General features: G+C 40.8%; 1 long non-coding RNA gene across 1 annotated transcript in view; it reads right to left on the bottom strand.

Annotated features, from left to right (window-relative positions):
• Positions 1-24,598, bottom strand: part of LOC148110715 (uncharacterized) — a 39,870-nt gene that overhangs the window by 8,529 nt on the left and 6,743 nt on the right. Inside the window, exon 3 of the long non-coding RNA XR_015722181.1 lies at positions 23,421-23,579. This is a non-coding gene — a long non-coding RNA (uncharacterized LOC148110715). The remainder of the gene's footprint in view (positions 1-23,420; positions 23,580-24,598) is intronic.

Here is a 24,598-nt window from a genome sequence, read left to right as displayed (position 1 = left end):
AAAGTAAGCCTAGAGGAGCTAAAAATAACCATACACATATGGGCCAAGCATTATATAAACCAGAAACAGGTCATTGAGATGGCATTAGATCCCTCAAATTTAGAGTTACAGTCTATGGAGGTCAGAAAGGAAAGAAACAGGGAATAATTTTATTTATTTATTTTAAAGATTTATTTATTTATTTGAGAGAGAGAGGGTACAAGCAGGTGGAGGCACAGAGGGAGAGAATCCCAAGCAGACTTCATGCTGAGGACAGAGCCCGACGTGGGGCTCCATCCCAGAATCCTGGGATTATGACCTGAGCTGAAATCAAGTCAGACTTGACCGACTGAGCCACCCAGGTGCCCGCACGGAATAATTATAAAACAAGAAATAAAGTAATACAGGAAGAAAGACTGGGTTTGGGTATCTACTTTTTAACTCTTAATTAAATCCTCTGAGCCAAAAATTTCCCCATTTTACACCAAGTTGGAAACCAACCTAAATAATAAGATAGATAACTATGGACGGAAGGAAGAAGAGTGATAGATTCTTTTGGCTATGTTGAACAGATTAGATGTAATCTACTCAAAGTATAGCTATGAGCAAGCAAGTCACCGCACAGCCCCTCAGGGGAGCCACAGAACCTGTGATTCCTACTGAAAGGGTAGGCACGTTCTATACCATACGACCGATCCTACCCCTGCCTAATTCCTCACCCCCCAGTTCTCCCACCTCCGTGTTAGCCCCCAAACAATTTTTAGATGTGTCTAAGGCCTATAAGATGGTTTGGCATAGAATGTCTGTGCAAAGAGGGATATCATCAGGTCAAGCAGACTCCATCTTCTAGAAATTTGACATGGAACTGACAAATTACGAATAAGTTGAAGATTTGCATTATTAGAAAAGGTGAGCAAGCAGTTATGAACAAGCAGAAACCATGGTAAGCTGAAATCAAAAGGTATTGACAGGGGAGTTGAGAAATTGGTGAGTAGGAATAGAAATGGAGCAGTGCAGATGGAGGGGGGCTGAGTCACGGTTATGGGGATCCCTGAGCTCGCCAAGATGACTCAGGTCAGTGACTCTTCCCCGGGATGCCTCTAGTGCCTGAATGACTGCCAATATCCATGAAGCCTAACCCCATAGCTTCCCCTGAATTCCCGGGAGGTTCCTAGAGCCCTTACTTCCATGAATATCCTCTTGATACCCCTGCTTCTATCACCCACATGAACCATTGTTTTTTGTAGTGTAAGGATATTGACAACCATCTCAATAAAAATATTGGCTAACATTTATCTAACACATATCATGTGAAAAGCACTAGCTGTTAACTTTATATATTCTAGCTTATTTAATTTTCTCAACAATCTATAAAGCACTATTATTATTCTCACCATTTTATAGATGGAGAAACCTAACTTAGAGAGGTTACCTCACTTGCCCAAGGTCACACAGTGATTCTGAGGCAAAGATCATTCTGAATCTAGATCTCTACAATTTCGGATCCCAAATTTTTATCTATATTTAACTACTGTCAAGTGGCTTTCTTTAGGGTCATTTTGAGACTAGAGAATGGGAGTCAACTACTCTAAGTGATAAAATTTAAAATGTAGAGATCAAAACTAATAGGGAAAAGACTCAGCATGAATATCATGTGCTATAAAATAAAATAGTCATGCATCTTGCTGAAATCTCTTAAAGGAGAAGTTCTGGAAAGTTCCCCCAAAGCAAAAAATGGTGAAGGGAAATTAATTACTAACTTCAGATGCATTATACGTGCTAGATGTATTATTTTATTTTAATAAATGTTTAAGGAAAATATGTATTTTTTTTCTAGTTTAATTATGACCTAATTTCCCTAAACTAGTTTTCCTCACAAAGCCTTAAGCTCCTTAACAATGAATTCTCTACAAAGAGGTTTTTAGAAACCAAACTTGGATATAGAAGAGGTACTACTTTGCATTAAAAAAAAGGAAATGAAACTGTAGAGTTTGAAAATTTTATGTGCAAGAAAAAGAGGCTATGAAATATAAAGTGCAAGACTAACTCCTTTAATAATGCTGAAATAATACCTAAGACCTATTTCACAAAGATTGGGAAACTTAGCAGAGTATAGGGAGGATACATCCGTTTGAGAATGAATAATAATGTTGAATATGCATTAACCCCACGGGAGCATAGATTTTTGTTTGTTTGTTTCCTTCACTGCTGGCTTCTCAGAAGCTACAACAACTTCTAGCATATAGTTAGCACTCAGTAAAATGTGTTAAATAAATGAATAAAGGACTCAAACTCAGGACACAGAGTGCTCTCTGAATTCTACCTCTAAGTGATACATGCATTTGAGCACATCATTCAGCATCTTTGGGCGCAGTATTTACTTACTTACGTATTTACTTATTTATTCATGCCATTTTGGGGGATTCTTTTTTATTTTAAAAGATTTTGTAAGAAGATAGGATTTGTTCTACTGAATTTCAAAATTAACAGCATGCTATTCATTTAAGAATAGGCAGGAGATCAGTGGAATGGACTAGAAAATTAAGAGACAGATGTGTGTGTGTGTGTGTGTGTGTGTGTGTGTGTGTGTGTATCTCAATTTAGTCTATGCATGCTGTGTGTATGCATTTAGAATTCCACAAAGGGGGCATACAAATTCAATATATAAAGTGCAATGAATTGGTTTGGGACACCTGATTATTGTTTAGGACAAAGAATATTGTTCATTTCCTCTCATATCATATGCTTAACTCCAGAAAGATTAAGGACCTGAACACTTTTTAATAAAAAAGAAAATTACAAAACTACTAAAAACAAAATTCACAGAAATGTTTTTACAACCTTAGGGTGGTAAAATCATTTTTTTGGAAGAGCATTAAACATGCAACTATAAAGAAAACCAGGGAAAATGTGAACAATTATGTATTTTATAAATTTATATTTAAAAGTACTTATAAACAAAATTGGGAAGTGAATGGCAGTCTAGGAAATCACAATTATAACATAGAAGACAAAGAATCCCTAGTCATGATAGAGACCACGTGCTACAGATCAATAAGAATTATAAATAATGTATAACACAGTAGGAGAACAGGAAAAGGGAATAAGGAGGACATTCAGAGAAGACATTATATAAATGGCTAACATACATCAGAAAATCTACTAATGGTAAATATATACGTGGCCAGTAAACATGAAAATTCACTATTCATTAGTATAGGTTGGTACAACCTTTGGAGGCCGTCTTGGCAATATGCCTCAATAGAATTGACCTGACTAAACACAAAGGTGTAGGGCAAAAGAGCGCTGGTTTTGTAGTGAGGTGGAACCAGGTCTGACATTTGCCTCTGCTATTTACCAGCTGTATGACCTTGAGCAAGTTGCTTAAGTGATCTGAGTCACAGAGTCTGCATTGAAAAGAGAGGCTAACACTGCCTCCCGGGCTTGAGGGAGTACTGGGAAAACGCCTATACAGAGCCCAGCAGATGGAAGGGGCTCAGTAAATATGTTTCTCCTCCTCTTACTCTCCTTGTTCTCCTTTCCCCCCTCCTCCAGATTGTCTGCCCGCTTTGATTGGACTGAGAAATGGTTCAAGGCAGGAAAGTCTAGCTCCTCTTTCACAAAGTCACAGTTTGGTTAAAGCATTTATATGTATATCAGGGACAGCTCTCAAGAAAAGCAGCAAAGCAAAGTGTTATAGTGAGTGAAGAAAACAGAGCAGAAAAAGCAAATTACAAGTAAAGATTTGGCAGCATCAAGATGATGAAAAGAAAAAGAAAAAGTCAAACAAGAATGAGAGTGACACCAAATGCCAAGCTATAGAGAACATAGATTAAAATGCAAATAATTATGCACATAAGAGTGCATGAGAAAAGAAAAAGGGTCATGGAATTAGGAGGAAAAGTTAGACACGTGGAGGTGATCCCCCACACTGATGTTAATGGTGTTAGTTTAAAATATTTCTGAAATTATGAAAGTGATATCACATTATTAAAGCTTAAGGGAAGTAAAAGAAAAAATAGTCTCAACATATTACATGACTATCATTTTAGTTTATTCACTGGTAGTATTTTTTCATAGGCATATTTTTTAAAGATATATTTCACGTACGATAAAATTAACTCCTGTAAAGCGTGAAATTCAGTCCTTTTAGTATATCCACAAAGATGTGCGGCCATCACCACTCTCTAAGTCTGAAATATTTTTGTCACCCCACCCTCCTCAAAAGCCCATTAGCGGTTACGCTCTATCCCCATGCCTCCAGCTCTGGGCTCTACTTTCTACCTCTTCGTGTTTGTCATAGGCATGTCTTAAGCCAGTTGAATTGGAGGAGCCTTCCTTGTTTCTCTTAATAGTCTATCAGAAACAAGCTTTCCATAAATGGATAAATAGTTTTTAAATTTTTCTATAGAGAAATCACTGCTAAAACGTTTGCAGAGGGCACAAATTAAAAGAAAGAAAAGAAACAGAGAAGGAAAAACAAAGGACCATTCTAGGATACCAATTAAAGGATGAGGATGTAAATAATTTATCAGCAAGCATGCAATATAGCCTAAGAAGTAAATACTAACTTGATCAGATGATTGAAGGAAGGGACGTTTTCTTGGGTTTGATGGTCTTCACATTGTGCTTTTAAATCAAACCAGTACATGTGCACGTTTACAAAAAAAAAAAAAAATCGATGGTGCTGGCGAGCTTATTCCAAAAGGTCAGAATACTTTGCTGTTACATCAAGCCCTACTCCACCCCTTTTCTTTCCACCCAAACCCTAGACCCACACTTGAGAAACAACCAAGTTTAACTTTGTAACAGCGTTCTTAATTCCTCTCCACGATTACTTCCCTATCTCTCAGTAAAATAGTCAAATTGCCGCTTCTCCATTTATCAGCCAGACTTTATCTGTGGACTTCCTTCCCATTCTGATAGATGAGTGCTTAGTTCACTTACACCCTCCCCCACGATATGACTGCCTCACTATTTTTAATTCCTTTAGTGTAATTATAGGTAATGCACTTACTTCACTTCCTATTTGTACCTTTCTCAACATACGTACCTTTGTTTCCTGTTCCACTAACTGTAACCTACATCTCTCAATTCTCTATTTTGTATGGGTCCCCTCCTCTTCCAAAATTCTCTTACTGATGTTTTCTGTAACACATCAATAAAGCAGCTTAAACGACCAGCACAATGGAATAAAAAGTTTTAACAACGACATTTCTTAAATTGCGAAATATTTCGTGCACATAGGCAATAATAGAGCCTAACGTGGGAATACACCCATAGATACAGAGAATATAGATCCACCTTTCAGCTTTATCAGATCTTAATGTTGTAACATAGTTTCTTCCCCTTCAAAAAAGAAAGAAAGAAAGCATTACCAATCCACTGAGGGCCCCTATGTTAATGACTGCCCCTATTTCTCTTCCACCTCAATGTCTATCATTATGTCAAAATCTCTCTCATTAATTCAACGTGTATCATTCTTTTTTTTTTTTTAAGATCTTATTTATTTATTTGACAGAGATAGAGACAGCCAGCGAGAGAGGGAACACAAGCAGGGGGAGTGGGAGAGGAAGAAGCAGGCTCCCAGCAGAGCAGGGAGCCCGATGCGGGGCTTGATCCCAGAACCCTGGGATCACGCCCCAAGCCGAAGGCAGACGCTTAAAAATTGAGCCACCCAGGCACCCTCAATGTGTATCATTCTAACACGTGATTTTATATTTTTGACACATCCTTTGACATCCATATATATTACATACACAAATAGATTATACATTGACAGTGACATTTGCAAAAGTAACATGGAAGCTATTGGGAATTGGGAAGCATTAGTAATTCTAAATTCTAAGATTTTTGGTCAAATATTATTGCTAAGCAAGCAGAAAGTTTCTGGAGCATGACTCACAAAGGACAAAGTATACCACAAATGAGTAAAAAGTAATAGCTTGGTGACTTAAGAGGGATTATGGGATCTGCCAAAGGAGAGAATCAGGAAAGTGATTTTTAATTTTGCACCAATGCAGATTTAAGATTGGGCCATCCAGAAGGAAATGAAGGGCTGCAATTAAAAAAGGATGTTCCTGAGCAGAGTCTCCTCTCTGCGCGCACAGGGTGGGTAGCAAGGGAGTGTCGGGGAACATGAAGCAAGGCTGATCTTTATTGTGCTTCACAGTACAGATCACACTTCAGAGAAATGAAACTTAAGGAAGGGCCAGAGATCTGTGTACTGACCCCATTTTCAGCTATGCAGAAGAAATCATCCATTATAGCTAGAATGTATAACAGAAGAAGCATACCATCTAGCATTTGAACATCTGAGCACAAGCCAGAGAAGCAGAAGCAGCTGTCACAAAAGAAAGTACCAAGTTAAACGAAGGGAGGCAAAGGAAGACTCAATGCCATAAAGATAAAAACGTAAGCACATTAGTTTTTCTTTATTAGTAAACAGACCTAAAATTTTTACAAGGGAGTCTTTTCAAAGATTTATTTATTTATGTTAGGGGTGGGGCGCAGAGGGAGAGGGAGAGAGAATTAAGAGCAGACTTCTGGCTGGCTGGCCAGCTGGCCTGCTGGCTGGCTGGGGAGGAAGGCAACAAGAGCCTCAGTGCAGGGCTCCATGGGGGGCTCCACGGGGTGAGGGAGGGGGAAGGGGGATAGGGAACTCCACGTGGGGCTCGATCTCTGGACTCTGAGATCATGACCCAGCCAAAATCAAGAGTCAGACGCTTAACTAACTGAGTCTCCCAAGTGCCCCTACAAGGGAGTTTTTTAAAGCCACCCATAATCCCCATATCACTATACAATAATCTTTTGTTCCTTCAGTTTCCTTCATAATTTTATCCAACCCCCTCTACACACACACACACACACACACACACACACACACACACACACACCTGGTTTTAATCATAGCATAATATAAAATTTAGTATGCCACTATTAAAATTTCATGTTTACATTAACACAGTTATTAGACTTACTCTTCCTTTTTTAAACTTATTTTATTTTATTTTATTTTATTTTATTTTATTTTATTTTATTTTTGTAAGTAGGCTCTAGGCCCAGTGTGGGGCTTGAGCTCACGACCCCGAAATCAAGTGCTGCAGTGACTGAGCCAGCCAGGAACCCCAATTTAGTCTTCTTAATGTCTGCATCTAGTACCTATTATTTCCAGGTGCCTACTATAAATATGCTACTATAAGCACAGTGGGTATTCTCACCACAAAGGGGGGAGGAGATACTAAGAAAAATGAGGAAAGGAGCATTTTTAGAAGGAAAACGTAAATGTGGGAGAGATAGAAGCCAGTGGATTCAGCAGAATTGGGTCCGTACTTCTTGGCCATTAACTGTGTGTGTTTTAGCACATCTGCAATTCTGCTTAGGGGTATTTTTAATTTTTTTTTAATTTGAAGAAATTTATAAGTGCAAAAAAAAAAAAAAACCCACAGGTGATAGGAAAACAATGTATCCAAAATTAATGTTCATCATTTTTTTAAAATAAAGAAATACTCCCGAAAAGTTGAAGTCTTCGTTGGGTCGTCTGCAGTCACATGGGTAGCTTCTTAATGACTCCAAGAACACAAGGCAACTTAGTTCAAAGCAGTTCACGTAAATGATGATAAAGAAACAAGGGAGGCGGATGATCTAAGAAGAAAGACTTTAGTGTTTAACGGGCTGCTGTTCCTCACATAATTGTAATGATACTCTATGTTTGTGTAATGCATTAGAGTTTGCAAAGTGCTTTTATGGCCTGTAGAACAGGGAGATGCGAGGTAAGCTTCAACCCGGGCGGCCCCACTCCCCGGGGTGGGTGTGGACCGAAGCAGCGGCAGCTACGGAGGGTGCTTCCGGAGCTGCGCAGAATGTAGCCTTGGTCCAGTTAGGATTATTTATCAGGTTACACTACTTCAAGCTCTCTTCCTACTAAATGGGGAATGTGATAAATCTCTTCTCCGTAGATCAGTGTGACTCAGAGAGAGCTCGAGGACGGATGGCTTTCGACCGGTCAAAGCTGAGAGCTTCAGCAAATCTACCTTTAGCGGAAAACACTCTCGAGAGCTGTCGAGAGAGGATTGATCGCGGGACATAGGGCTTCTCCTCACATTAAAGACAGCCGCACTTCCCGAAGTGCACACCGATTTGGAAGCTGCAGCGTCTGTGGAGGTGTGAAAGCAGGAACAGAGGCTGCATGGTAAGACCACAATACTGAGCCTCTCCGGGTGTTTCTTTGAAGGAATCCCGAGGCATGTTGCTTACTTACAGGGTGTATGATGCTGACAACAAACAGGGTGAAGAAAACACAGACCAGACAACAAAGATGCAAGTTTTAGAAAGAAAGAAAGGAAGCAAGGAAGCAAGGAAGGAAGGTTTCTGGGGGGATTAGTGTTAATAGGGGTACATGTACATATATATGCATACTGACTCCAATTTCAGCTTATTTAGAAGAAATTACCATTAGTATCTACAATGGAGAAGCATAGCTTCGAGCATATTTAAACGCTTTTACATAGGCTAGAGAAATAGAAGCAAGAGTCATAAAAGAAAGCACACTATTTCTAATATATATGTACAAACACATATGTACATATCCATACAAACACATGTATATACTGCACACACATACATATATGTTTGTAAACTATAAATTTATGGATAAAGTGAAAAGATCATTGAGAAAAGATGCGAGAATTAGGACAGACCAGAAATGTCGGTAAGCTATAATTTTTTTCATTTTCACAAAAATAACCGCTGGCTAGAACCAACATGGTGAGCCTAATTAGTATCAGTATTAGCCTTTGTATGAGGTGTCCTGTTCCTCCCACCCCCCTCCCCCCATCACAGTTGACTGGTCCCCTCTATGACCCAGAATACTTTCACTTTGAGTCTTTCTTAGCATCAGTCACAATCATGATGGGTTGTACTCTGTGCTTCATTTGCCCCCCCCCCCCAACTAGGCTTTGAAGTCCTTAGGACAAGGACCGTGTTCCATTCATCTTCATATCTCTGGCAGCTACTGCGGTATTTGGCCAATATATGTACACTGTGTCCTCATGGAAACCGAGCCACTGTCTCAGAGATCAGTTGTACTGCCGAAGTGACTTCTTCCTACCTTCCAATTCCGTTCTCCCAGCTTTGTTCTCTTCTTTATGCAGAGAACCAACATCTGTCCTGTTATGTTCACAGGGGCTTTCTTTTACTTTCTTCTAGAGGGGAAGAAAGGCCAAGTCTTTTCCACAAAGGCTGACACTAGTTTTTCTTACATGCTGCTTAAAAAAAAAAAATAGATTATTAGGGACCTAAGATTAAGTGCTGAAGTGGAAAAGCAGGGAACTTGACCCAGACAGAGGCAGAAGTCTAGGAGCCCCTCACAGATGAGATTCAGGAAAAGAGAAAGGGGGTAGGTCTTTTTTTTTTTTCCTTTTCTTAAAGATGTTATTTATTTATTTGAGAGAGGCAGGGTGAGAGAGAGAGCCTGAGTGGGGTGAGGGATGAAGGAAGAAGCAGACTCCTTGCTGAACAGGGAGCCCGATGTGGGGCTTGATCCTGGAACTCCTAACTGACTGAGCCGCCCAGGTGCTCCAAGATGTAGGTCTTTTAAAGCCAAAACACTTAAACTTTGTCCCGTATTAACAAATGAAAAGGTCTGAGTGATGCTGTTTGGCTGGTGATACCTGCCTTTGCTGTTGTGTAATTACGGGGCTAATCAGGGTGGTCTTCTTTGGAATTGTGGTATGCATTTGGGCTATACCGGGATTATGGGATGCAGGTTCCTCGTGACCTGTCCAAGGAGATCGTGTCATCCACTTGGGTGTCAGCAGATGCCCTGGTTTCAGCAAGTTTCGGGGGCTGGCCAGAGTTCAGCAGCTCATGCAGTTACCCTGGGGTTTGAGGGTAGAGTTTCCACCTCTATTTCTGTCAGGAAGATCAAACCCCAGCCCTTGTCACGTAAACTGTGAGTGACTCAGCACTTCAACAGTCCTTCTATGAGGTAAGGGAGAGGAATGAATATTCATTCAATGTCTATTATATGGCAGGAACTGTAGTGCACTTAGAAACTTTATAAATGGTATCAAGTGGCTATCACCACTTTATGTGGGATGCCACATAGCTATTGAGTGGTAAATCCAGGGTTCAAAGTAGGGTCTAGCCTGGCTTTAAAACTTTGGTTGATAGCCCCTGATGCCCTGCGACTACCTCAAAAGGTCACAGTGGCTCTCACAGTACCAATGAAGGGCATAGGTGTTGACTATAGTATTAGGGGGCTAAGTATTTATCCCATTGTGAACTTTTTCTAGGTCCTCTAGGTTTTGTGTTACTTTGCCAAGTGAAAGACTAGAAGTTTAGAGCGTCAAAAGAACTGACTAGGGGCATAAAAACTCTCTAGTCAGAAGGAAAGAAAAAGACAAAACTGAGTGAAAACAATGAAAGCTTGAGAGTATTCAGGCTGTAAGAAACTAATTAATTAACCAGGTCTAATGTTTTATCGGTTTTGATAGTGGAAAAGCAGTATGTAAAGACACATGATATAGAAAATGCCCTTTATGGGGCGCCTGGGTGGCTTAGTCGTTAAGCATCTGCCTTCACCCCAGGGTGTGATCCCAGCATTCTGGGATCGAGTCCCACATCAGGCTCCTCCGCTGGGAGCCTGCTTCTTCCTCTCCCCCTCCCCCTGCTTGTGTTCCCTCTCTCGCTGGCTGTCTCTCTCTCTGTCAAATAAATAAATAAAATCTTAAAAGAAAATGCCCTTTATGATAGACTTCACCAAAATTCCAATGAAATCATCTGAAAGTGCTCTAAGAGCATAAAGTGCCCCACAATTGTGAGAGATCCTTTGTGCAAGGAGAAACCTTTATTTATTTATTTTTTAAAGATTGTATTTATTTATTTAAGAGAGAGTGAGCATGAGCAGGGTAAGGGGCAGGGGGGAGAAGCAGAGTCCCTGCTGAGCAGAGAGCCTGATGTGGGGCTCCATCCGGGACTCCAGGGTCATTACCCGAGCTGAAGGCAAAAGCTTAACCAACTGAGCCACCCAGACACCCCAAGGAGAAACCTTTGTAAGAGAAACTTGAAATGGCCTTATGTTTGCCTCTCCTTCAAGAACTAAAGCAGGCTTAACAGTTGCTCCTTGGTGAAGAAACAACTCATGCTGCTTCTTTTCTCAGTTTGGCAGGTAAAGAACAAAATTAGCTTTCAGGAGAAGAACCTCTCTGGGACTATATGAGGCTATGTAACTGTATTCTGAACTGTGGCCAAAAAGGTTGGGTAGCACTTTTCCCAAACTATTTTTAGAAAAATACATAGCAAGCGGGATACAGTTGTATAATCTAAATTAAACATTAATGGTATGCCTAGGGACTTTGTACCGTGAAAATATTTTTACTCAAAAAAAATCAATTTTTATTTTATCTCTGATAAATATTCACTCTTCCTCCATTAAATTTCTTAGTGTCAAACCCTCCCCCCGCCACCTCTCATTCTTTTCCTCTCCAACCTTGTATCTCTCACTATACTTAGGAGAAATGGTTATTTTGCTGTTCCTTCTCTGATTCTTTGAGGTGTCTGGTCAGATACTTTTCTGAGTCTGAATGTACATCATGCCTTCTTTTTATTCTACCCTTCTCCTTGTTCCTTTATTCCTATCCCTGCCTCCTTAGAACTTCAAGTTCCCACTACAATTTCAAATATAGCATATTTTCCTGTTCCTTCTACAAGAGAATTTAAATGCCTCTAATTACACTGTTTTCCCCATCCTTCCTCTCTCTCGCAATTTAGATGCAGCCTAGCAGTACCGTTTGCCTGACTCTCCTCTCTGATTTGTCATGTCATGTTGATGGATTTCATTCTATGTGAGTCTTGCTTAAATAGTAGCCCAGCACCCCATCTGTGTCTAAAAGAACTGCTTCACAGGCAAAGCAAAAGGGCCACAGAGCTGCAGCCACACTGGGCTTTCTTATTCAATCAGTGCCAGGTTGCTATTCAACTCTTGGTTGGAAAATAAGTTTCAGTTTCATTTGCCTAAAAAGATCCCTTCTATTTAGTAAGATTGGCAAAGTCTTGTTTTAATCTGGACATGGTCACAAATGAAAATTACTGTAATGATATTTCCATGGGTCTAGACTGAAATTCTTCAAATAAAGCTGGGTCTGTGCAACTTCCTTGGACAATTCTTGAACATCCTTATTGATTGATTGATTTAGAGAGCAAGTGGGGGGAGGGGCAGAGAGCGAGGGAGAGAGAGAATCTTAAGCAGGCTCCATGCCCAGCACAGAGCCCAATGCAGGACTCGATCTCAGGATCCTGAGATCACAACCTGAGCTGAAATCAAGATTTGGATGCTTAACCGACTGAGCCACCCAGGCGCCTCTTCTCCTTAGGTCTGACAACTACCTGAGAAGTCGTGTTGAGAGAAGAATAACACATGTATGGGGCAGGACAGTATTTTGAACACTAACTTATGTTTCCCTCTTTTCCCATCCATTCTTTCCTTCTTTCCTGTTACCCCATCCCTTCCTATTCACTCTTTAGGCTACTCATTCTTTTGCCTTTATTGCCTGAAGAAAAGAATGAAAGCAAACACAGATTCTTGATTTTTTTTTTTTCAGTTAGAAAAATAGACTTGGAAACTCTAAGCAGGAAAAAGTTTAGGAGAAGAGTCTGTGAAGGTAGAATATTAAGCTTTTGAAATTTCAAAGCCAATGCCTTGAAGGATCCAAGACTTGGATTCTGTGCAATCTGTCAAAGCCTCACTTTTCTGTCTCTTGAGACCAGTAAGGGTCTGGATCCAGGAGAGCCAGTGAGGAAGCCAGTGGTGGTTTCAAAGAAAGTGGTCTGTGATGTATACTTCCTGCCTGAGAACAGACGGGACATGTGCCCCCCAGGCTAAGGTAAAGGCAGTGGGATCCCAGAGTTCCCTTCCCCCACTAATAAGGAGCAGAAAGCAGAAGGAATGACTGGGAGAACACCAGGGCCCCTGAGCCTGAGGCACCTTCCTAGCACAATTCTGGGGAGTGAGTGGGAAGTGGTGAGAGGAGAAAATCCTGACTTAACTGATGTCACATCTCTACCACTTGGTGGCATTTAAGGTCACAAATAGGAAAAGAAAAACAGTTCTTATACATTTATTTTCATGGCCTGAAATTCATACACACAACTCTGTGGGAACAGATCTCAGTTCAGGTCAGGAGTCTCTCGAAGCTGTGTGTGCCACCGGGCATTACTCAGCTTTTGGGAACCTTGGCTTCCTCTTCATTAAAATGAGGATGTTAATATGAGGTTGAATGTAAGCAACAGTCATTTTTGTAGGTCAAAATCATTTTCCTTTCCACTTATAGGTCATGGAAGCCAGATTAAAGTACCTCACTCTTCATGGTTTCCATGTTTAGAAATTCTCTACTCAATAAAAAAATTTTTTGTAACCCCAAATCAATACCCATAACATTTTCATGGTTATTCCCAGACATGAACAGAGTGGCAAAATTTGAGTTGATGATTCTTTGCCTTCTTGATTCGGCTCTGATACTGTAAACAAGCATCCTTTTTGTGGTCTATCTAGGGCTAATTTTTCACATTTTTGTGCTTTTTGCGGTTGATTTTGCTGTTTAAAATGGTCCCCAGGCAGAATGCTGACACGCTGTCTACTGTTCCTAAGTGCAAGAAAGCTGTAGTGTGCCCGAAGGAGAAAACAGAAAAGTTTCATGCAGGCAGGAGTTACAGTGTTGCTGGCCATGAATTCGATACTCATGAATCAGCAATGTATATTAAGGAATGTGCCTTTAAACAGAAGCGCATATAAAATGAGATTAGGTATTTGGTTGACAAAAATGTTGTGACCAGAGCCTCATAGGAACCTAACCCTGTATTTCCCTTAGGAGCAATGGCTCGGTATTTGCGGATTCCATGTTGGCAGACACTATAGCATATAAGTCTGTGTATTTTAGAGCACCACAGATAAAGCTTTCCCATCTTACTTTTTAGTTCTTAGTGTCAGTTTAACTTAAGTTTTTCTTAAATATGATAACTGTGCCATCATATCCCACATTTTTGAGCCTAAAAAAGATAAATCTTTCACTGGGTGCAAACATGGCTTTTAAATGCCATGGGTAGAGGCATTGTAGGAGGGCACAGACTTAAAGCCATTGCTGCTTTGAGTGGTTCAAATATCTTGCCAATTTCATAGATTTTGTACCACTTATGAAATAAATAATGTGGCAGTAGCTACCAAGTTTACAGTCCCTTCAGCAGTGTTTATGTTTTTTGTTAGTGTTAAAGAGGTTTACAGTAATCTTCAGTAAGAAATTATGAGTACATATCATTGTATCAACAACATGGAATCTAACCTTATTTTGCCATTAATAGAAAATGCAGTTTTTATGTTAATTACAATGAAAAACCAAGGGCTGCTTAGCAAGTTTTTACTTGTAATCACAAGTGTTGCTACCATTCACATTACAGTGAGGAATGGGTATATTTTTGTGATTTGATTGAAGGTACATATTTCCAGAATGGACAGTATATTAAACTTTATTGCTTTCTTATACTACTTCATATCCTTTTGGACTGTTATACTTTATAAATAGACAAAGACAATCCTAGTGAATTATGCTTCGGTGTGAATGAGTTTACCAAATGGGCTCCTGACCTAAGTTCTGCCAGAAGGCTGTGGTGGAAAGAAATGGGTAGGTGGGTGTGGGAAGAAAAGTTCAGCAAGAGACAATGAGCTAATCTGTGTAAATGGCCAGTTAGAGGTTGAATTATCGTCCTCTCAACAAGATTTGCTGAAGTCTTAACCCCCAGGACCTCAGAATGTGACTTTATTTACAGATAGGGTCTGTGCAGAGGTGATCAAGTTAAAATGAGATCATCAGGGTAAGCACTAATCCAAAATGACTGCTGTCCAAATGAGAGGGAAATTTGGGTAGAGACAAACATCACCCACAAGGAGAATGCTAGGAAGAGATTAGGATGCTGCTTCTGCAAGCCAAGGAACATGGAAGATTGCCAGCAAGCCACCAGAAGTGAGGAGAGAGGCCTGGAACACGTTCTCCCCCACAGCCCTCAGAAGGGAGCCACCATCCCCACAGCTTGGTCTTGGACTTCCAGTTTCCAGAGCTGAGACAGTCAATTTCTGTTGTTTAAGCATCCCCCACCCTCCTGGGTTTGTGTACTTTGCTACAGCAGTCCCAGGAAACTAAAACATGGCCCATCACTCCTTGGAGAATAAAACTAGTCCCCTATGTGACTTCCAGTTTGGCTTCCTCTCAACAAAACCAGACACGGATTTGCTTGGGAGCTAGACATGATGAACTGAATCCTGCCCAAGATCACGAAACCGCAGCCTCAACCTTGCATAGAGCACAAAATCTGATTTCAAATCCTATCTCCAAGGATGGCTCACCCCGAGACCTTTAGGTCACTGACAACTGTCTTAGACTCTCCCATCCATTGAAGCTTGACTGCTTTTGTGTCATGGGAAGGTCAAATTAATGCAGAGAGATAAAGAGTGTCTGGGGGAGAGCTGCAGGGGACTGCAGAGAGGTCTTCATTGTTATTTAACAGTAACGGTTTGTTTCCTAACCTGGGTGTTGATTAAGTCTTTCTTTCTTTTGTGCAGGCAAATCTACTTGGAACTATTTCGGGCTCCGCGTGGGCATGATTCTTTGTTCATTCTGCTCCATTCCCCATGGTTTCCCTATCGATGGGAGATTACTAATGAATGAAGACAAGAACTAAGCGAAAGTGGCTTTAAAAAAAATTAAATAACTGTTTCCATTGTATTCTTTATTTTCAACAACGCATTCATTAGTTATTTTCTCTCTCTGCTGGACGTTTTGGGATGTGAGCCTTGCAGTACCTACATAAATTGTTCTGGGATGATAATCATTTTGTTCTTTGCCTAACCACTTTCCAGGTATTGTGACCTCAGTGTATGAGATGGGGTCCAACCAGAAATCAGAGCCCAAGTGAGGTAGTTCAGTTGAGGGAATTTAATACCAGGGACTAGGTACAAAAGTGTTGGAAGGACTGGAAAGCCAGATTGGGGAAGGATGGTCAACCCAGCGAGTAGCCATAGCAGGAAGCCTCCCCTCTCCATGCCTAGGGTCCCAGAGCCAATGATCCTGGATGGACCTGGAGTGGGAATCATAGAGAAGTAGCCACTGTGGGAGAAGCTCCCTGAATCAGAGAGGAGGAGAAATACCTTGGTTTCTTCTCTTCTTCTGCCAGTGTTCCTACTTCGTCTTTTTATCTTTCATTATCCTGATTTCTTTGGAGCATAGGCAAGTGAGCCTAGCAAATGGAGTTGGCAGGAACCAACTTCCTTCAATATAGATAGAGCAAGAGAAGAGCAAGGAACTAGCACATACCTATCATAAATTGTAAGTTGAAAAGCATTAAAAAACCTCCTGGAAATCAGGGGAAACAGGAAGTTACAGATTTTTACAATAATTAGGCTATATCAAGTACATTTACACACACTGGGAAATAACAAAGGGTTAAAGAGGCTTAGAGAGGTACAATTCGGTATCTATATGTAAAAATTTAGTACAAATAACCAGTTTGAAATGTAGGCATTAGAATCCAACAAATATTTTTCTTTTTTTTTTTTTTTTAAAGATTTTATTTATTTATTCGGCAGAGATAGAGACAGCCAGCGAGAGAGGGAACACAAGCAGGGGGAGTGGGAGAGGAAGAAGCAGGCTCATAGCGGAGGAGCCTGATGTGGGGCTCAATCCCATAACGCGTGGGATCACGCCCTGAGCTGAAGGCAGACGCTTAACCGCTGTGCCACCCAGGCGCCCCCCAACAAATATTTTTCTTTTTTTTTTTTTTAAAGATTTTATTTATTCATTTGAGAGCATGAGCAGTGGGGAGAGACAGAGAGAGAGAGGGAGAAGCAAACTCCCTGCTGAGCTGGGTGCCCAATGTGGGGCTTGATCCCAGGACCTAGAGATCATGACCTGAGCTGAAGGCAGATGCTTAACCATCTGAATCACCCAGGCACCCCCCAAAAATACTTTTCTTAATTTTTGCCGATATGTTTGCTATTTTACGTTTTTTTTTGTTTTGTTTTTGTTTTTTTTTTTGTTATCTGAAGTTAATTCCCACATCTGCTTGGAAATCGTACTTTGAAATTGCTGATATTAACTTGGTTACTTGTCATTGCTTTTTCTCATGAGAGTAGATTATAAAGAAAAGTTGTAACTATTTGAGTTTTCTGTCGATTTGAAACTCTGTAAGTAAGATGTTCCTGTTCAGTACTCAGTGGGCACTTATCTACAATAAGGAAGGCAAAAATAATAGGGAATAAACAAAAAAGGAATGATCCAATCAATGAACAGAATGAAAGCATGTACTTCCAGTTAGCCTTACATTTTCTGTCCTATTATTTATTTTGCATGGCAGTGACTCCTCGGGGCTTGAGCCTCTCTTATTTATCCCATATAGCATCATCTGAGAAAAAGATTGATACCTTAAAGTGATCAGACCACTCGACTTAAAAATAGTCTCTGTTGATCCATATGCACTTATTTGGATAATTGAAAATTATTCCTTGTCTTTAATTAATTAGCTTAAAAGTTTTAAAAAGTAATTTTTTTACTAATCAAGCTCTTTTTGGTAGAATTTAAATATCTGTGGCAGATGCTTGGTTCACTAATTACACATGCATCTTGCAATAATTAATGTTTGGAAGAAAGCCCTATATCTGGCATACTCTTATTCATCATAAAAATGTGCATTTTGGAAAATAATGAAGCATGTAGAATTACAGAAATGCAAGTTTATATAAACACACACACCGCCTATACAGATATAATGAGGCTGCTGTGGCTGTAATTATCTAGGTAATAAAATTCATTTACCTAGAAACTTGAGCATCAAGTATGTGCGGGCACTAGGCTAGGCGCTGAGAACACACGGTCCTCTAATCCCTGGCTTCAGTTTATAAGTGAGAAAGCCTAAGTAGCTACTAGAGGGATGACAGATGACTACTGGTGGCGACCCCACGTGGCACAAAGAAGGGAGGTATTCCTGGGTGAAGATCGTCAGCAAGTTTTCCAGCTCAGATCCGAGCCTCTGGATCTTGGATAGCCCAGCCCCAAGCTTTGGCTTCCTGCCCGTGGCAAGTGCCAGCCTGGTCTCCCACCTTGAGCTAACATCACCCTGCAGTACACACAGCCACGCCTCCTGCTTGCCTCTTACTTCCAGTTCTCAAGGGCACCCCTCACAAACTAGATTCCGCCCCCACCCGCCCACACACAGCACTTCCCACATCAAACAGATCATTTAGTCCCCCGCGTTGCGTTTCTCAGAAATATCTACGAGCGCCTACCTCCTCGGCACCCCCCCACCACCCCCCGCCTGTGCCGGTGCCGCAGTGTGGGTGCTAGCCATTTCTTCATTTGTTCTATCACAACGGTCTCCTATCAGGTCTCTCCATCTCCTGTTTCGACCTGCTCTACTGCAACTTTCCACTGGCAAAGAGCTGTCTTTCCAAAACATGTTATTCTCTTTCCCAGTACCCTCTGAAGGATCCCCGTTGCCCATGCACCGTGGTTCTCAAACTTGCGTGTGTTCCAGAATCACACAGGGAACTTTAGATTCTTCCTGAACCCAAATTTCCGGAAGCGGTGCCTGGGCAATCTGTATTTTTAACAAGTTCTCCAGATGGCTCTTTGCTGTCAGCTGGGTCCTAGTTTGGGAACCAGGGTTTTGGAATTGGTTTTGGAACTGCAAGATCCAGTCCAAACTTAGCACATGAAGTCATTCACATTGACTCTGACCCTGTACACAGCTTGAACCACAGCCACAGTTATATCCCATTTCTGAGACTTCCACAGTTCCTTTAAGCTTTTGTGTTGCTACACATGTCATTCTCTCCAGAACTGCCTGTCACCTGCTTTACCCTGCAAAAGCCCTATGCCTTCTTTTTTGAAGCCTTGCCTGGTCTCTGAGCTGTGTGAGTTATGGGTCCTCTGCTTCTAAAGTCCTGTGCAAATCCCTTCCCATAGTGTACTTTAACTTTTATTTGTCTGTTTCCCTAACTGCACTTTGACTTCTTCAAGGGGTGAGGCTGCAAATTACTCATCTCTTTAATCTTATGTCCAGCCTTGTTCCTGGGTCTTTAATCTTATGTCCAGCCTTGTTCCTGGTTCGTAACTGGCCCATAAGTAAATGAACAAATGGATAAATGAATGAGCAGAGTTCTAGTTACACTGTGATAAAAATTAGCTATGTATGAGGCCATTACTCTTTATGAACTGAATAATTATATGCCTTCCAATGGAATACGATTAAGTGAAGTTAGCACAAGCTCATCAGCATTAGAGATGAAATGGAAACCAAAATAAACAAATGTTACTGCAAAAACATAATAATTGCTTTCCCAGTGCAGGATTGAGAGAATAATTAAGCACTTAATGTAATGTTTGGCAGATGTCCGACATTTTAATTTTTCATTTGCCTTTGTGTTCAGTTATGGACTGACAATATACACATATACATGCCACGCATCTTTTTTTTCTCCAAACGTAACAATATTTTTCAGTGTATTTCTGTTTTTTCTGGTTTTACAGTATCCTCTTCTAGAGGGCTGGTAGTATTTTTTTAAATGAAAATACCAGGAGCCCCCAACCACTAAGCAAGAAATTAGCACTTCATTGTATCAGTTTACAATTCAATGTAAATTTAATAGACTTTGTTTTGTCTTGCCTTATAGTCATTACTTCTCTTTGGGTAAAAAACCCTTTTCCCCCTGTGTGACTACCCCTCCTCCACTTCCTACTCACGTGCTTCTTTTTGGTGGGATTGGTAGGCAAGAGGTAGAGTGTGTGACCCAGGCTTAGCCAACTGGTCGCAATGAAGTGGCCAGGAAGGACACTCAAACCAAACCAGCTGAACAGTGTTATTCCTGGTTCCTTTGTTGGGGCCATGGAGAAAGGGAAGGGAAGGGATTTGCACAGGACTTGAGAAGCAGAGGAGGACCATAACTCACACAGCTGAGAGACGAGGCAAGGCATCCAGCTATGCCTGAACCCTTTTGCCTCTTGGAATTTACACTTATGTGAAATACACTCATACTAAAGAAAAAAATTCCTTTTTATTTTTGAGCTGATTTGAGTTTGGCTTCTCTTATTTACCACCATAAATGTCTTTACCCACTGGAAATTATGCCAAGATTTTATAGCATCATTGAATTTGTTATATTTCACAAGAATTGTTTGGATTTTCTTTCTTTTTTTAAAAAAAGATTTATTTATTTGACAGAGAGAGAGAGAGAGAGGACAAGCAGGGGGAGGGGCAGGCAGAGGGAGAATCAGGCCCCCCACTGAGCAGAGAGCCAGACATGGGGCTGGATCTTAGGACCCTGGGATCAGAACCCCAGCTGCAGGCAGACGCTTAACCAACTGAGCCACCCAGGCATCCCAACTGTTTGGATTTTTGATATAACTTTCATCCTCTATGAATCTCTAGAGGTATAGTGAAGTAGAGGTACACTCCACTAACTTGTTGTGAGATCTTAAATAAGTCACTTAGTTCTGTGCTCCGGTTTCTTCATTTGCTAAACCGGGGAGGTATACCAAGCTTCTTATGTAAAATTATTATTCTGTGAGAAAAACACCGTAAACATCACAATTCCCTAGGCATAAATTCTGCAGTGGTACATGGTGTATCCCGGGGTGGGCTGGGAGTGGGGGGAGCAAGCACAAGGAGAAAGTTCGATAACTTCATTTTGGATAAACCCCAAACAGTTAAGTAATTTATTATTTTTCAGATTGTCATTATTAGCTTCTTCTATAATTAGTGGACTTGTTCCAGAAACGTGAGAACTGTCACAGGTTGTCAAATTTACCAAAGGATGAAAATAAATGTGTCTGAAAAAATGTATTCACAATTTAATTTTTTTTTTTTAATTTTATTTATTTATTTGACAGAGATAGAGACAGCCAGCGAGAGAGGGAACACAAGCAGGGGCAGTGGGAGAGGAAGAAGCAGGCTCATAGTGGAAGAGCCTGATGTGGGGCTCGATCCCACAACACCGGAATCACGCCCTGAGCCGAAGGCAGACGCTTAACCGCTGTGCCACCCAGGCGCCCCCACAATTTAATTTCTTATCCTCAAACTGGTACCAAATGCGGTTTTAGATTGGAATAAGAAGCCCGGACATTTTTCAGATATGTGTTTTCAAGAGTACGTAATGGCTGAGAGGCAAGCAGAAAAAAAAAAAAAAGCAATAAATATTTAAAAATCTGAATTACTCGAAAACTGGAACTGGTTTTAATAAAAAGAGCATGATGTGTTAAATTAAATGCAATGTACACATTGGGCCACGTTGTAATTTTAGAGAACTAAGAACATACTTCTTTTTATCTTTCATTGAAAAAGTAATCAAGGTACCATTTCCTGGAACATTTTTTTCTCCCAGTTGGCAAGTGTATATATGTGACTTCTGGTTCATCTACGTCTAACAAAAGTCACTGTAACCTACAACGTGTATATGTTTTCCCTCTCAAATCTGTATTTTCTAGTTTTAGGTATTCATACTTAAATTAATGAGTTGCTCCTAAGACAAACTGAACTTCCTCTGACGGGGTTATCCTAAAAGCTTTCTATGATTATGTTGTGGCATTGGAGTTTCAGTCTGGCTAACTTCAGCAGTTTTCCTCCTATTTTTTTTTTTAAAGATTTTTTAATTTATTTATGTGTCAGAGAGACAGCCAGCGAGAGAGGGAACACAAGCAGGGGGAGTGGAGAGGAAGAAGCAGGCTTCTAGCCGAGGAGCCCGATGTGGGACTTGATCCCGGAACGCCGGGATCACGCCCTGAGCCGAAGGCAGATGCTTAACGACTGCGCTACCCAGGCGCCCCTTCCTCCTATCTTAGTAGACTTTCTTAAATTACAAAGTTACTGTGTATTCATTGTAACAAGACAGAAAATACAGAGTTAAAGGAAAAAGTTAATAACCTCCCCCTTCAATCTCACCCCTTTTAGGTTTCATAGTTTTCTGTGCAAACTTCCATAACGTCTCTATGTTTATGACACATATGAGGATGTACAGTGGTCCGCCTTGATCCTTGGGCGACATGTTCCAAGACTCCCAGTGGATTCCTGGAACTGTGGGTAGTACTGATCCTCTATATGTTTGTCCTGTACGTACATGCCTATGATCAAGTTTAATTTATAAATTAGGCACAGAGGTTAACAATAACTAACAATAAAACAGAACAATTATAACAATATATTGTAATAACAATATATTGTAATAACAGTTATGTGACTGTGGTCTGTCTCTCAAGATATCTGATTGTCCTTGTCGTGATGCTGTGAGATGATAAAACATCTACGTGATGAGATGAAGTAGGGGAAGGACACAGGTGTTGTGATGTAGTGTTAGGCTACCATTGATCTTTGAAGCTACCTCAGCGGCAGCATCTGCTTGCAGACCGTGGCTGACCCTGGGTAACTGAAAGCACGGAAAGTAAGACCTCGGAAAGGGGGGGAGTAAGGTACATATATAGTGATGAGAGAAAAACTCTCTAAAGGCCTGATATACAAGGGAAGCCATTTGAGCTTTCCTTCTAAGTCAACATGACTGTACATAAACTTCATTCAAACCCAAAGCCTCATTTATGGCCCGCCAAGCATGCATTGTACATCTGCTTTGTGAATGAGTAGCCTACCGGAAAACCGTCTTGTTCTTGAGATGTCCATGCAGGCTCCCACTGCTTGCATTCCTTTATGATAAAATTCATGATTCCTCCCTATATGCACATCTATAATCTGTTAAGCTTTGACAAGACGTAAAAAAGCATTTAACTCTGTTAAAAAACTGTTCATTCTCCAGAGCACTTTCTTCCCTGTGAACAGCATGCTTCCTGTCCTAACACGGGCACGAATTAAACTCTCCTTCTTACTTTCAGAGATTCTAAAAGGTTTGTTCGTTTTGCATCAACCATAGGGCTTTCTTTCCTTTCTCCCTCTCTTATTCCCCTCCTTTTCTCAAATATTCCCCCCTTTTTCCCAACTATCCCCCCGTATTTTACCAAATATTAGATCACGCTACAAATCACAGGTCACAAACTAGTGGCCTGCAGTCTAGATACAGCAAAGAAAATGTTTTGTTCGCAAAACATTGCAGGAAATTTAATATGAAAAACTGGAAGAGTGGGCTCCACATGCCTCCATGGCAATAATATTACTGATGTTGCATGGGCTTTCCAATTTAACATGGTCCTCTCCATTTCCTATTGTCACCCACTAATCACCTGCAAGCATTTGAGTTTATATCCTTCTGATATTAAGTAATACCAGTTGCTCAGTAGCAACTTGCTTTTTGTATTTAGCACTGTAACATGGCGTTATCAACCAGAATTAGATTCAGCTGCATATAACTAAAAATACCAAATTACGGTGGCTTAACCACTAGGGGTTCATTTTCCTCTTACCTAAAATGAGTCTGAAGGTGGGTGGTCAAGGGTAATACAGCACTTCAGGGTCATATGGGACCTGAGCCCCTTCCATTTTTTCGGCTCCATCTTCCTTAGGACATGGCTTCTACTCTCAAGGTCAGGTAATCATCCATAGTGGCTGAAGAGCTCCAGGTACTTTATCCATGTTGTGGGCAGAAGAAAAGTGGAGGGAAAAAAATTGGTATTCTGAGTAAACCTTTTTAAAAGATAATTTCTAGAAACTCCACTCAACTACTTCTACTTATGTCTCACTGGCCACAACTTAATTGCACTGCCACAGCGAGCTGCAAATGAGATTGAGAAACGTTGTCTTTTGGCGGGGCGCATAGGCACCTGAGTAAAATCCAGGTATTGTTATTAAGGAGAAAACATAAATATCGATCTGTTACATTTCCCTGCAAGTTATTACTGACATATGGAAGAGATCATGAGTCCCTCTCAAGACCCAAGCTCCCCTTCTTCTAAGCTAAAAGAAACCTGAGATTTACCTCGTCAGAGAGGCACTTGGAGAATGTATTTCTAAATCTCTGAATTTTAAAATAATTTTTCCTGATCATAATCTTCTCTCCCTCCCATTACAGTATTTCTATTTTTTTTAGGATTCACCAAAATGGGATTCCTAAGACTAATATGTACAAATACACAGAAGTAAATAAATCGATATCAATGGCTAACTTTGTAGGAGGTGGGGTAATTCACATTCTCAGGAACAGCGTACAGTGCACATACATGTCTATGCACTTACCAGCACTGGATATTTTTTCTCATTTTATTTTATATTTTTAAGATTTTATTTAGTTATTATTTGGGGCGCCTGGGTGGCTCAGTCGTTAAGCATCTGCCTTTGGCTCAGGGCGTGATCCTGGTGTTCTGGGATCGAGCCCCGCATCAGGCTCCTCCGCTGGGAGCCTGCTTCTTCCTCTCCCACTCGCCCTGCTTGTGTTCCCTGTCTCGCTGGCTGTCTCTCTCTCTGTCAAATAAATAAATAAAATCTTAAAAAAAAAAAGATTTTATTTATTTATTTGAGAGAGAGAGTGAGAGAGCGTGCACACGAGCGGGAGGAGGGGCAGAGGCAGAGGGAGAAGCAGACTCCCCGCTGAGCAAGGAGCCCAACATGGAGCTCAATCCCAGGACCCTGGGATCATGACCTGAGC

This window comes from Ursus americanus, chromosome 1, assembly GCF_024610735.1.
Source record: "Ursus americanus isolate L20-20 chromosome 1, mUrsAme1.1.p, whole genome shotgun sequence".
NCBI classification, from domain to species: Eukaryota; Metazoa; Chordata; class Mammalia; order Carnivora; family Ursidae; genus Ursus; species Ursus americanus.
This window is presented reverse-complemented; position numbering and strand designations above follow the sequence as displayed.